This window comes from Pezoporus flaviventris, unplaced genomic scaffold (genome assembly GCF_033815535.1).
Source record: "Pezoporus flaviventris isolate CSIRO_AGI_PZ_B2104156 unplaced genomic scaffold, CSIRO_AGI_Pfla_v1 ptg000005l, whole genome shotgun sequence".
NCBI lineage: Eukaryota > Metazoa > Chordata > Aves > Psittaciformes > Psittacidae > Pezoporus > Pezoporus flaviventris.
In genome coordinates this window covers 5,385,576-5,398,963 of record NW_026892553.1, presented here as the reverse complement: position 1 = coordinate 5,398,963, position 13,388 = coordinate 5,385,576, and the positions used below count along the sequence as shown (strand labels likewise).

Sequence of the window (13,388 nt, the reverse complement as noted above, 5' to 3'; positions counted from 1 at the left end):
AATCAAACCAAAATATTTTGCCCTGGGCAGAAACCAGTAGAAAATACTCTCAGGTTTCCTCCTGCTTGTTTTTATGAGTGTTCACCTGTTCTTTTTGCAAGTCCTTTTAAGTGAATAATTTGAATCTTCTTTAATCCAAGAGTCCAAAAAGACACTCAGTGACAGGAGGTATCATTTCCCCTACTCTCTCCTATTTCCCCCTTATCAGTTTATCACAATTACCCTATTACCCTGCACAAACCAGGGCTGGGAAGTCAAGGGGTTTGGGTTCATTCTGCATCTCTAGCAGGTCATTAAGTTCTCCCTGAGCTCTTCCACACAGCAGGGAAAGGTGGGCTGTGGAGCTTTATCCAGTGCTTAACGCACAAATACTGTGTGAATCAAGGCACACTGCGCTGATCTGAAACGCCAAGAGTTTTGTTAATGTACATAAATAAATATAAATATAGCATTTACCATTTCCATCTTCAGTTGTTTGCATTTCTACTACTTAAAACTTCTAATGTTGTGGGAAATGCCAAAACGAGACGACTTTATGTTCTCATACTTATTCCATCAGGAAATGGTAAGCCTGCAGGTAAATTTTCCTTCTGCTGAAGCCCAGTGTATTTCTAACTGCATTTCCTCAGTCAAATCTTCATAAGAAAGCAACTCTAAAGGTGTTGGATTGAGCTGCAGTAATATAAACACTTAAGCATTCAGTTAGTGCTGAATGATGTATCTTCACATCCCTTAACTCCAAGCACCATTGCTGACTATCCTGCAAACCTGAACTTTGGACAACACCTATTTTATTAAATATACATTTGGATTTGGTCTCAGTTTCACAAACTATTTAAGCCTAAACATTAAGCAGGCAGGTTGTCCCCTGAGTTCTGATTTTTTTAGGCTATCTCCTAACACAACAAACTCAGAAGATACAACACTCGTTCTTGATCTGAAGAGCACCACTCCACACAGCAGCCTTTCAGAGGTGTGCCAGCTTCGGCTCTAACAAGTTCTTCACACTTCCTTAAGACTAATAGGCTCCACATATTCATCTCCAAAGAGTATAAATTCCCTTCTTCCCTCTCCCTTTTAATATGTCTGGCAACATTACAAAAAAATAACACCTGTGCCACAGTTATGCAATAAGCAGCATGATAACCATTAAACTGCACTTTATAAAGAGCAGGCTGAATTAGAATAAAAAAACAAACAGGATAAAGTTCACCTTTAAGCCTTGAGATCAGGGAGGTTTTCACTACTACCTCTTTGCTTGCTTGCTCTCACCTCCCTCTTCCGCTGCCCCTCTGTCCTGAGCATACAGGTAACGAACAGCACAGATGGACTGAATCTGGCTGGAAAGGGCTTAAACATTCAGGACGAAAATGAAGAATCCCAAAAGTGTTTTAGTATGGGTATACATTTCATCAGAGTATACAAACAGCACTCCCTATTTTCTTGCTACACTTAGCAAGCCTTCTCGTCTCATAAATATAGGTCAACAGAGCTAAACTCTGGTTTTGCCTCAACTCCCACTTTAAATGCATAAAGAATTAGATTTTTAGGCAGAAAAATGAAAGAAATGGTGTATTTCATGCTATTATATACCCAGCCAAGGATCCCAAAGGGTTTGTTTGGGCTTTAAAAACAAAACAAAAACCCTTGGCATTTGTCAGACTAAAGCCATTTTGCTTTGGTCTTTGCACAACCATCCTTTCCAGATTTGAATAAATAACATCAAACAAATTCCTTTGACTTCCATTACCATGCAGTGCACAGAAGTTGTTCAAGGAGAGACAGAGCAGGGTGTGAATTTGATAGCAAAGGACTACAAGAAGCACCCTGCACAACCACCATCAGATCTGGAAACGACCATTCCAACCCTTCCACTATCCCCTCTTTATTTTAGCAGCCTGTATTGCCCCCGAAAGAAACAATTCAAACAGACACAGAGATCAGGTTTAGGAGCTACCACCACAGGTATCGCTTTGCCCATAAACACATGCTGGGAGACTGAAGGTATTAACAAATAACAAAAAAACTGCCTAAAGTGTGACTACACAAAGTTCTCACTTTGACTCTTCACTTACTGTCACTTACAAATTTAGGTGTGATTTAACAGCCCCTTCAGCAAATGCCCAGCCCTAACTGAACAGCAGAATATAATATTGTGTATCCTTAAACCCACTTTTGCTTCAACATCAGCCCACAGAATGCAGGGCAAGAACTCACAGATGATATTGTCAGCTGCAGATCTTATATTTATTACAGATTGTAATGGGCAAAATAACCCCTAGGCTTTTACATGAAGTTTAAGGCACCATGCAATCATTAAGCATTTCTGACAGTGTTTGGACTCTACCATGCACAAGCTTATTGACTGCAATGCAGATGAAGACTTTTCCATACCACAAACAGCTTTAAAGCACAATTTAAGCAGCATTTTCTTCTTCTCCCTGTCACTGACACTGAAATGTCACACTGAATATGTTGCACCAGCACTACCCCTCCGTAGGGCCCATCTTCCACCATTTCTACTCTTCCATTGGCATCGAGAAGGTTGGGGTTTAATGCCCCAAGGCAAAGCCTGCACTGCTGCTTTTGCTGACAGCCTCAAGGCACTTGTGTTGCAGAACTTCCCCTCCAAACCACTGACAGACTACCCACAGTAGCTGCAAAGTTAATCCAAGGTACTTCTGAACTCATCCTGAACTAACCTTTAAGAAGTCTTAAACTTAGCCTGGTATTTGCGGTGAGGGAATCCAGCGAGCACACTGGCAGATTGTGCATGCAGAGCTGTAAACATCACAAACAAGGGAGGAAAAGAGCATGTAGTTAATAGGAAAAAACCTGAGAGACAGACTGGGATATCAGGGTTTGCTTAACACATGAATCAGAACCAGTAATTCCATAGACCAGAAACCATCTAACAGCCAATGTAACTCAACATTCAGTACTGCAACACAACCAACACCCATCTTTTGTCCAGACCCAGAAACGCTTCAGAAGCGTAAAAGCAGCACTATATACTGTTGATGATTAAGCATCAGGTTTTAAACAACCCTCTGCAGAAGGAGGGGGAACTGTAAGTAGCATGTGGCTCTCACTTGTCATTGTATATGGACATAAAGTATAATTTGATGGTAAGCCCCAAAACACTGTGGTGCTCAATATCGCAATAAATTCTGTGACTGAGGCATCAAACCAATCAAAAATCCACTCTTTCAGACTTCTTGGCAATGCAGTGGACTGACCAGTTCAAAGCCAGAAAGAAAGGGATTAGGGAATTAGCACAAATTAATGAAAGAACCAGGCACAATAAACGAAGCTGGTTTTACTGCAGCACAAACTCTCCATCAAATGATAAGCTAACCAGACTAATAAGACAAGTAAGCCAGTGAAGGTTACTGGGTTAGGACACATTAATTTTTCTGCAGAGGTTTCAGCTGATGGGTTTCTCCACATTTGCTGTGCTTGGCTGGGTTAACACCACGTGGCTGCTCTGCTTCAGATAAACTTATAGGCACCGTGGGCTAGTAATGGTCCTAAGTTCCGCTATTCTACATTAGCCATGCTGCTTGTATCATGATCTGCTGTATTTCTGCACAAATTGGCAATGTCTGCTCCATGTACTTCAAAATGAATATATCACACACAGAGAGAATCTAAGACAAGGCTCTACATGGACAGGTGATTTTGATATAGTGGATTTCCTTCGATACAGACATAAACAAACCATGGGAAATTATTGCTCCCTACAGAGCCAGCAGTGTCAAGAAGAGAGGAGTTGGTTTGTTTGCTCTAATATGACCTGAAAAATTGTGGTCAGCAGCACACTTTCCCTTCTGATCTTCCTGAAAACTCCACCCATCCTTTCACATTAAAGGCACAGCTATTGATGAAGTAAAACTGTCCATGTAACGTAATTAAAGCATTAAAACCACCCCAATCTATCACAACTCTTTGTAGCTAAAATAATCCACACCCCAACAGTTTTCTGCACACAAATGAGAACAGCACCACTTTGAATACAGGCAATGTTCATTTTTACCTCGAGGTTCAGAGAGAGGCAAGAGTACCAATTGTTCCATTCCCTGAAGCAGTAAAACCTGGCATCCACCTGTATGGCCACCAAAATACAGACACGAACCTTAAATTCATATTCAGGCTATTAAAACATGACCTTGCAGGCTCCAGGGGAAAAGTGCTACTGGCTGGCCAAACAGACACCAAACAGATTCACTTTGTACTTGCTAAACTGCCACCCATAACCCTTGTTTCCGTGAAGCAGTTAAGTATTACTCTGAAGTTATTCAACAACTGTGAAAGTCAAGTATTGTCCTAACTGGCTGGTTGCAAACAAACGCACCTTTCATGTCTTCATGCGCTGCAGCCTGTTACCAGCCACCGAGTAAAACCCTAATCAGAGGGGAAAAGTGACAGTGAATTGGTAACAAAGGCTACACACACCTGGTCTGCAGAGTACAGTCGATGCTTATGGAGGATCTGGCTGACCCAGGGAGAAACCTGAAAATCGAGGCCAAAGCAATGGATGGGAAAGAACTATTTTAATGTATAAAACTTATAGTTTCAGCTAAAATACTAAAAATTAAAAAAAAAGGGCTTCAGTGGCACTTCTGAAGAATGAAAAAAAGGCTTTGCAAGCTTTAGATTTGAAGCTTCACAAGCTCCTTATGAAAAATGCAAGCTTTGAAAAACTTCTGAAGATTTAATATTCTTACTTTGGGCTTTTCTACTGCCAACGGACGATGGATGCTGTAACTAATAAAAAATAATTAATGCAAATAAACAGGCCCTTCATAAGGCTTCAGCTTCTCTTCTCCATCAAAGACTCAAGTCATTCATTGGGACACTGTAGAGGAAACAAAATCCAGCTACAGAGCATGTCTTTTCTACAATTGGGTCTTCTGCACTATAATTCACAATCAAAGCCTTCCAAGTGAAAGGAAAGGAATTTGATCCTCTCCTAAGTAGACAGGTCCACAGACAACTCCCAAGCATGGCAGAGACCTTACCTAGAACGGGACTGAGAAAGAGCTGGAGTTTGTGCAGGAGCCCTCCACAGAGCCCAGGTGCAGGTAGGCAATGAAATGACAGGCAGTTCCTCTGGAGTGCTCAGTGTTGAGTGGTACCCTACAGTCCACCAAGCCACATCCCGGCACTCCTGAAAGTCTATCCATGTCCTGCACAGTTCACAAGAGCTGACTTTTTTTGTAAGCTCCATTTGGGAATTTGAATGCCCTCAAAAATGCAATGGTCTCATAGTATTAGCCACTTTCTTACCAGTTTTGGCATGCCAGGGAAAGTACAGTGACAACGCTTGGGCTTTAAGTACATGAGAAGCTCCTTACCCCAACAGAGAGGTGAGGCAGGAATTGCCTCAACTATTTGCTTTTACTGTAGAAATCCTGACACTCCAATCTCCAACTGGCTTAGTGGAGAAGCGTGTAACAGCTTCAGACAACACCAGTGAGCTCCACAAAGCAGCAAGGATGACCTCCACAACACAAACTGCCAACCAGTGCATAAGGAGCTACCCTCCATAACAGAGGCTCTACATGAGGCAAGGTGAGAAAGCTGAGAAATGGGCAAAAAACCTAACCAATGCCTGAGGCCAAGTGTGCCACCTCTGCTGATCCTGCCAGTTTCAATGACACACCTAAGACTGGCACTGCAACGCCATGCAAGATGACATCCACAAGTCCAAGCTCAAGCTCTCCCAGACTCTTAGGATGCTCTTGACCTCATGCCTTGGGCTAACAACAGCTATTTGCAGAGACAACGATCACAGCAGTGACAATGAGAATTCAAGAAGCTTTACAACTGATTTGGTAAATTCATAGAATCACAGGATGGTTTGGGTTGGAAGGGACCTTAAAGCTCATCCAGCTCCAACCCCCTGCCATGGGCAGGGACACCTTCCACTAGAGCAGCTTGCTCCAAGCCCCTGTGTCCAACCTGGCCTTGAACACTGCCAGAGGTGGGGCAGCCACAGCTTCTCTGGGCACCCTGTGCCAGCGCCTCAGCACCCTCAGAAATCAATCAGTTGGAGTCCAAGCGGAAGCAATGTCAGCCCTTTTGGTGCTCCCATCTTCCCAGGAAGCAACAGTGGTAAATCCAAACGAGAAGATGAATCAGAAACTTCTAGTGACACATCCACCCTATTCTAAAGATACAGCACAAACAAGAAAAAGAACTACGGGATCAGTGAAAGGGAACAATTAGCCAGCCGAATTTTCTATCAGGGGAGACTATCGAGACAAGAGCTTGGATAAATTAAGCAAATCAGGCATCTTGTAGTAAAAAGCATTTCCAGAGCTTTGTTAAAACCAAACAAGACTGCAAATATGAGCTCACGCATCACTAGGCACACACCACCTTCTGAATGCTTAAGGGTCTGACGAAAACTTTGCCCAGGGACAACAGCCCCACTGCTGCCCACTCCAGGCCTCCCTGGTGTCCCCCAACACAGACCTTTCCTGCGAGCAGAGGGTGCTGGGGTGCAGCCCTGGTTTATTCACAGAGCTGACGTAGCAATGCAGACACAGATCCAGCTCATACATATCCCTGTTTGGAGCCTGCATAATCATCCAGCTCAGCCCATGCAAAAGCAGTATGAGAACACCTTCTGTACAGAAGAAATTCTCGAGATTTAAAGTTTCAACACAAGCTAACAAACGCCAGGGATGAAAGAAATCCTGGGATGAAAGATCTCCATGACACCTGCTTTGAATAAAAAGACATTGCTACAAAAATATCAGAGACCTGCTGGTCTAGAGCCTTTGCTACATGTCATTCCCCAGACATCAATTTGCAATGGAGGCACACAAAAGCAGTATTACACAGATTACATGCTACTCCCCTGAACTGCAAACAAATCTACCCAGCACTACCCCCTCACCGTCCAACCACAACTGAACTAAAGCCACCTCCTCTCGCTGTTCCTAAGATGACTTTGTGAAGGATAAGGCTCACAGCTGGCTCAACACTCATCTGCAGGACTGACAGCTCCTCCTGCAAACTTCACCCCGGCTCAGCTTTACCAAATCCTCCCCAGTTTTCCCTTATAGGGAACGGATGGTACCAGCACTTTGGCACTGACAGCAGGACAGCTTATCCTTGGTTGGTGTGCCCTTCAGGCAAAACCCAGGCCCATCGCCTGGATGCTTAAATCTGTAACATCAGCGCTTTCTACACAACAACACAACACATGGTAATTATTCAATGTTTCATTGTAACAGTCCTAAAATCAAACGAGGGAGGTCCCACCAAGCCTCTCACAGAACAGACACATTACAGATTAGGTGGGTCCCTAAACCAGAACAGCCCAGACCCCTTGCAGAGGTGACATCACGACCAACTCAAAGGAAGGAGGAAAGAGCAAGGTACCAACAAAGCATGGCTCGCTCGGTTTTATGCTACATGCCTCATTTACTCACCGCTGGCAGCTTCCACAAAATCAGGCTCTCAAGCACCTGACTGCATACATAGGTAATGATTATAAAGCCAACTCAAGCGGGGCTAAAAGTACACAGAGATCTAGCATAAACCCAAAAAAGTGCAATTGTCTCCCAGGTGAAAACACAGGACTTGGAACAGAGCGGGTGGATTAGAGAAAAATCATTTTGCTCCCAGTCCTCAAAATATTGTTTTTAAATTCCCTGACAGACCCAACATTGTCCTTACTGGGAAGTACTTGTCATTTCACTCTGTTTAACATTCAGACTACACACCTCTCCCATGGCCAAACACAAACACAACCAGCATCTGCACAGCCCTCAAGTGAGGAGCAGGGCAAGGTCTGGAGTATCCACAGCTCTCCTCCCTGGATTCCACACAAGGAAAAGGTTATTTCCCAACATTGCTTTTTGTTTGTGACAGGGCATAAACTTCAAGGGGATGGTCTGCTGTTGCGCTTGAGGAAATCAGCACGGTTGGTTTGTTATTCTGATGGAAATCCCTCATTATCCAAGAAGTGCTGCTGTACTCTGTATGGATGGTTGTGTCCCTACAGCCAGAATGCCAGCCTGAGTGAAACCCCACTGCTTGGGAACACTTTCTCCCCAAGCCTCACCTGGGCCCTTCGTGCTCCTGCAAGCACATTTAAGCCTTTTCATCCGCTTCTTTCCAAAACAGGAAAAAGATGTGCACGTGATCGATCACAAAAACATCCATGAGGCACCATCTCAGACAAGGAGGGAGGGCACCACCAAAGCAGTGCCCCACGCAGACACACTCCCTGTCCCTGTCCCAGCTACGCAAATTAAAACCCACTGGCCACAATCTTCTCCCCTTTTTTCTAAACCCAAACCAGACTCCCCATGGCTCAGACTCAACGTTCAACACCTCCAAAAGGCAACAGCAAGCACGAAAATGGAAAAACAAACCCACAAAAATACCCCCCTTTGCACCCCCCAAAGGTGCAGAAGGGGAAAGGGGGACGAAGCACATGGGGAAGCCAGCCAGTCGCTCCCCTTTTCTGCCTCCCTTTTATTTCTGCTGAGTGTAGTAACACTTGAACTGGCTCTCTTTATTTGCAGCCGGATACACGCTTTCAAAGATACTGTACTACTGTGTAGGCCAAGCAGGGACTCTCTTTCTTCCCTCCGTTAGGGCTTTTGGGAGAAAAATAATTATTCACCAGAACTGCCATCGTGAACAGAGAAAGCTAAATCAATGTAGCTTTGTATGGGCCATTGCCACTGCAAAGCAAATACTCCATCAAGCCATGGATCAGTGAGAATTTTATCACTAGGAATCCTTACGCACATCTTTGTGTGTTTTTAATATCCCTCTTATTACTCGGTGTGCCCCCTCCCTCCCTCCCCCTGCTCCTGCACCCTCCTCCCCATGGATCTGTCTTGTGCCACTGGCAGCTACAGGGCTTGGCTGGGAGGTTCACATGCTCAGTGGGACCACCTCAAACACACAGCCAGGTTTATCCTCTTCAAAAATATAAATAAAGCGTTGGTGCAGAGCAGATGTATTCACTGAACAGGTTGATTTATTTAAGAGACTTGACATACATCAAAACCTACTATGGGCTTACATAATTGTTATCCATTTAGCAGGTCTGGTTCTTTTGTCAAGTATTTGTTTTTAAGAAAGTGATTCACTAAAGGCTGCTGCCTTACGGTGCACATTACCTTAAATGGGGTCTTGCGCAGGGTGTTAGCTGAAGTGACTTTAAATTGCATCCTACCTGCTCGAGCAGCGCTGTTATTTTCTGTTTCTGTATTCTCCCCTTCCCTAAACTAAGGAAAACCGAGCAGCACGGCGTGTGTAGAGGCACACACACACAGGATCCACTTCCCAGCCGACTCTTTGCTGTGGGCACCGCGGTTACCGCATTACCACGCTGCTCCAGCGCTAACAGCAGGTACCTCCAGCACCGGGGAGGCACATCCGAATACCAGGATGTTGCTGGCTGAACGGAGGGGTTTCGGGCGAAGGGACGAGGAAACAGCCGAGCGGAAGCGGGGGGGGGGGGAACCTCAGGGAAGGCTTCGGAGCCACGGAGCCGTTTTGTTTTCACGCAGGAGGCTCATTGAGGCCCCGGCTCGCACAGGCGCATCGCTCCCCTCCGGCCTCACGCATCCACCCAGCCGCCGACCCCCCAGAACACGCACCCATCCTGCGTTGTGCCGCCGCTTCCATCGCCGGTCCCGCTACAGCTTGTTTGGGTTAATACATCACCAACCGCACCGCAGCAGCTCGTTTGGGAGACGAGGGTTTCATTATCCATCCCCTCCCTCCCCTTCCCCGTTCCAGCATCTCCACGCACACACAGGTCACACCGCGCTCGGCGAGCACCGCACGGGCGGCTCAGCGCTGACAGAGGCACCGGAATGAAGACCGCACGGACCCAGCTCTCCGCCGCTCGCCAGACAGATGGTTAATTATATTCACAGCCGCATTTTGCGCTGGGATAGAGTTTCAGACAATGAGCCGGGTCCCCGCGACCAGCCGGCTCCCCAGTCCGACAGCGCAATGACAGCTACTTCAGCGCTGCGGCTTATTTCGTATTTTGTGGGTTAAATCCCACCCCATCCCCCCCCATTCTCCGTTATTTTTTGTTCACTGCGCGCACCCCCCCCCCCCCCCGCCTCACACCGGGGGGGTGCCGCGCATCCCCGGGGCGCTGTGGGGCGGCGCCCCCCACCCAGCGCGGCACCTGCCCCGGGGCGGGGTGGGGGGGACACCCGCACACCACACACACGCCCGGACGCAGCCACAACTTGCGCGGCGCGGCCGCTTCACCCCCCCCCCCGCCCGTGCCCGCCTCACACCACACACACAGACACCACAGAACCGGCCGCCGCCACAGCGCAACTTCCCCGCAGGCCTCCGCGCCCCGCACCGCCGCGCAGGCCGGCGCTGCCATCAGCATCCCCCCCCCCACCCGCCTCCTCCTCCTCCTCCTCCTCAGCCTCCTCCTCCCCACAGTGTGGGGGGGGGGGGGGGGGGGGGGAAGCGCCGCCGCGGCGGGACTCACCTCAGCGCCGGGCCCGTGCGGGAGGCGGCGGCGCGGGGCCGGGGGTCCCCCCGCCCGCCAGGCGGTGTCGGCTGCGGCGCCTCAGCGCTGCTCCATGCGCCCGGGGCCCCGGCGCGCGCAGGTGGACGCGCCCGCCCCTCCCCCCCCACCCCCCCCCCCCGCGCGCGCCGGCCCCCGCCCCTCCCCCCCACCCACCCACCCCCGCCGCCGCCGCCGCCGCCGCCGCCTCAGGGCCCTCGGCGGAGCCAGCGCTACCGGTACACAGCGGCCGAGCGGCGGATCACGGCCGGGACCCCCGCGGCGCGCCCGGCACCGCGCTCCCTACGGGGAGGGGGCGGCTCCCGCCTCGCCCCGCAGCCGCCGCCTCCTCCTCCTCCTCCCCGTCCGCCCGTGCCCATTCAGGAGGTGCCGGGCAGCGCCGCCGCTGCCATTGTTTCCCTCAGCAGCGGGACACCCCCCCCCCCCCCCCCCCCTTCAGGCCCCCGCCGCTCGGCGGGAGCGCGCACCGCGTCGCCACCGGGCATAAAGGGCGCGTGTCCGCGGTCCCGGACCCGGCGGCGCGGGGCGGGGCGGCCTCACCTGCCGCTGGGCCCGGGGCAGGTGCCGCTGCGCCGGGAGGGGAAGGAGGAGGGGCAGCGAGAGCGGGCCGGAGCGGCGGCGCGGGTAGGGCAGGGGCAAGGGGAGATGGGTGCCGGGAGGAGGGCGAGGCGAGAGAAGGGAAGGGAAGGCCCGGCCGGGCTGCACCGGTCCGTGGTTTACAATGGAGCCGGCCGAGCTCCCCCCTGCGTGCGGCCGCGGGGCTGAACGTGGTCCCCGAGCACGTCTGTCAATCCGGATTAATCCCCTAAAGCGCAGTGGATGCCAGAAGTGAACATTGGGAAAGGGACGGGAAAGCGGGGTGAGGGGTGGCAACAGCTCTTCTGGTTTATTTTCGTTATCGCGTTATTAATGCGTAACAGCTTCTAAAACTCTGCTTTGCCTTCAGATGTTCATTCAAAGCAAGAGGCTGCCTTCCCTCCAGCTTGCTCAGGACTTGCCAGATGCCAGGGGAAGGCAGGGACGTGGCAGACGCTGCTTTTGCAGAACAGGAGGGCAAGAGAAACAGGCACCGAACCCGAGCTCATCAAACACAGCCCTGCTGCAGGACCCCACAACAGCGATTGGTATCGCAGCCCAGTCTCTGCTCCGTGACACCCCCAGCGCTGCCAGCCTCAGATTTACTGAGTTACTGCACTAAGGACTGCATGTTATTATAACATCTTGTTTACCAAATAGAAAGCAAACCAGACACGAGTATTTTAACTGCAATTGGAAAGAAGCAAGATGAGGATTATTGGTTTAATTAAATTCACTGTGATGTTCCTGTTCTTAAGTTAGTACTTAAGCTTATGCAAAGTTCTGCTGCCTTTCATCCTGAACAGTAAAAAGTTGATTTAGGTAATACCATGACTAAAATTATCAGGCACTGTAGTCCTTGTTCTCACAGCATCGGAGAGCCCTGTGTGCACATGTAGTAATAAAACAGGAATAGCATATAGCAACATATGCAATGCTCTCTGAATTCAAAACACTTCATACACCAGCTTTCAGCACTGCAAAATAAGCAACTGATCTCATTTGTTCTGCGTTAGCAGCCAGGATATGCCATAGATGACATGCAAATAAACAATTCATTCCCACTGCAGCAGGGCACGCACCCTCCTGTAGAGACAGAGGCGAGCAGCAAGCAATTGGACTAAGGCCACAGAGTCACAGTCACAGCGGTGACACCTCCCAGCCCTGTCCTGAGTTACAGTTTTCCTCACAGGCATCACCACGTTGCTGCAGAAGTCACACACTTCAGTCCCTTTGCATATGTGTAGTCACAGTGCTGCATTTTATTTCATTCACCCATCGTTTTCTTGACAGAAAGATTGAAGTAACATAAATGAGTAATTAATCAGGGTCAGGTGAGATGGCAACAGTCACCCGGCAATGCTTGATAAAATAAACATGGAATCATGGAATGGTTTGGGTTGTAACTATGTGCCTGGAAGCACCAGGCCACAGACTCCTCCGAGTGCCTTCGGAACAGAGGCAGTGGCTGCGCTGTGTGCAGGGAGCCTGGCAGATACAACCAGCTGCAAAACACAACGACACAGATCAGATGCAATGTAAGTGTGAGGAGCACCATCATGGAGATGAAAAGCCACATTCCATTAAATAAGCACTGCACCTGGATCCAGTTTAGAAGACAACCCAAGTATTTAAATGCTGTCTTTCAAAGAGAATACAAAGTTCAAAGATTATCTTTGTAGCTGTGGTAGAATATAATCCACACGCTACCCATTTAAGGCACTTCAGTTACAGAACTACCACAATATTAATCAATCAGCAGCATAAAATCCTGCACAGCATCTTGGGCAATCTGAAAAATTAACAGTCTGTGCACTGTGATCTTTTTATGTACTGCTACAAACAGATGCAAGAAGTGCACTGACATGATGGAAGTGCAGCTCCACACCTCACCTGGGTAGTGATTTTCCAGGCTGTCAAATGAAGAGACTCACAGGTGTGAGAGCAAGGTGAGATCAACAAGCCCCAGAACGAGGAGCAGCCGCGATGCCTCGCTCTGCCCTGCCGCACACCCTCTGCTCCCCTGACCTCCCTAAGGCAGTGGCATCAGTCACTACAACCTGTGAGACAGACCACATCAGACATTTACATCTGTCCCATCCTCCCGGCTGCCTCCACACAAAATCTGTGTGCCCAGACACATGTGGAAGGAGGAGTCAGAGTCTAAAGTAGCAGAACCTGAGTTATGGCAATAGGCCAATGCCATGGTGCTCTGCAGTTCTCCAAGCACCTATTTCCTGATTGTTCCTTCTTATTCTGATGCCTAATTTTC

At 48.9% G+C, this 13,388-nt stretch overlaps 1 protein-coding gene and 1 long non-coding RNA gene across 4 annotated transcripts in view; one reads left to right on the top strand and one right to left on the bottom strand.

Moving 5' to 3' along the window:
- The window catches only part of NEXMIF (neurite extension and migration factor), a 163,118-nt gene extending 152,495 nt beyond the window's left edge, over positions 1-10,623 (bottom strand). For 2 of the 3 annotated variants that reach the window (XM_061445774.1, XM_061445773.1), the window contains exon 1: positions 10,502-10,623. The gene's annotated coding sequence lies outside the window, so the exon portion shown is untranslated. The remainder of the gene's footprint in view (positions 1-10,501) is intronic. The other variant, XM_061445775.1, reaches the window with a different exon arrangement.
- Positions 10,624-10,705: 82 nt separating this feature from the next.
- Positions 10,706-12,038, top strand: LOC133265347 (uncharacterized). The gene is made up of 2 exons (XR_009741934.1): positions 10,706-10,758; positions 11,487-12,038. It is a non-coding gene; the product is annotated as an uncharacterized LOC133265347 (long non-coding RNA).
- The last annotated feature ends 1,350 nt before the right edge of the window (positions 12,039-13,388 follow it).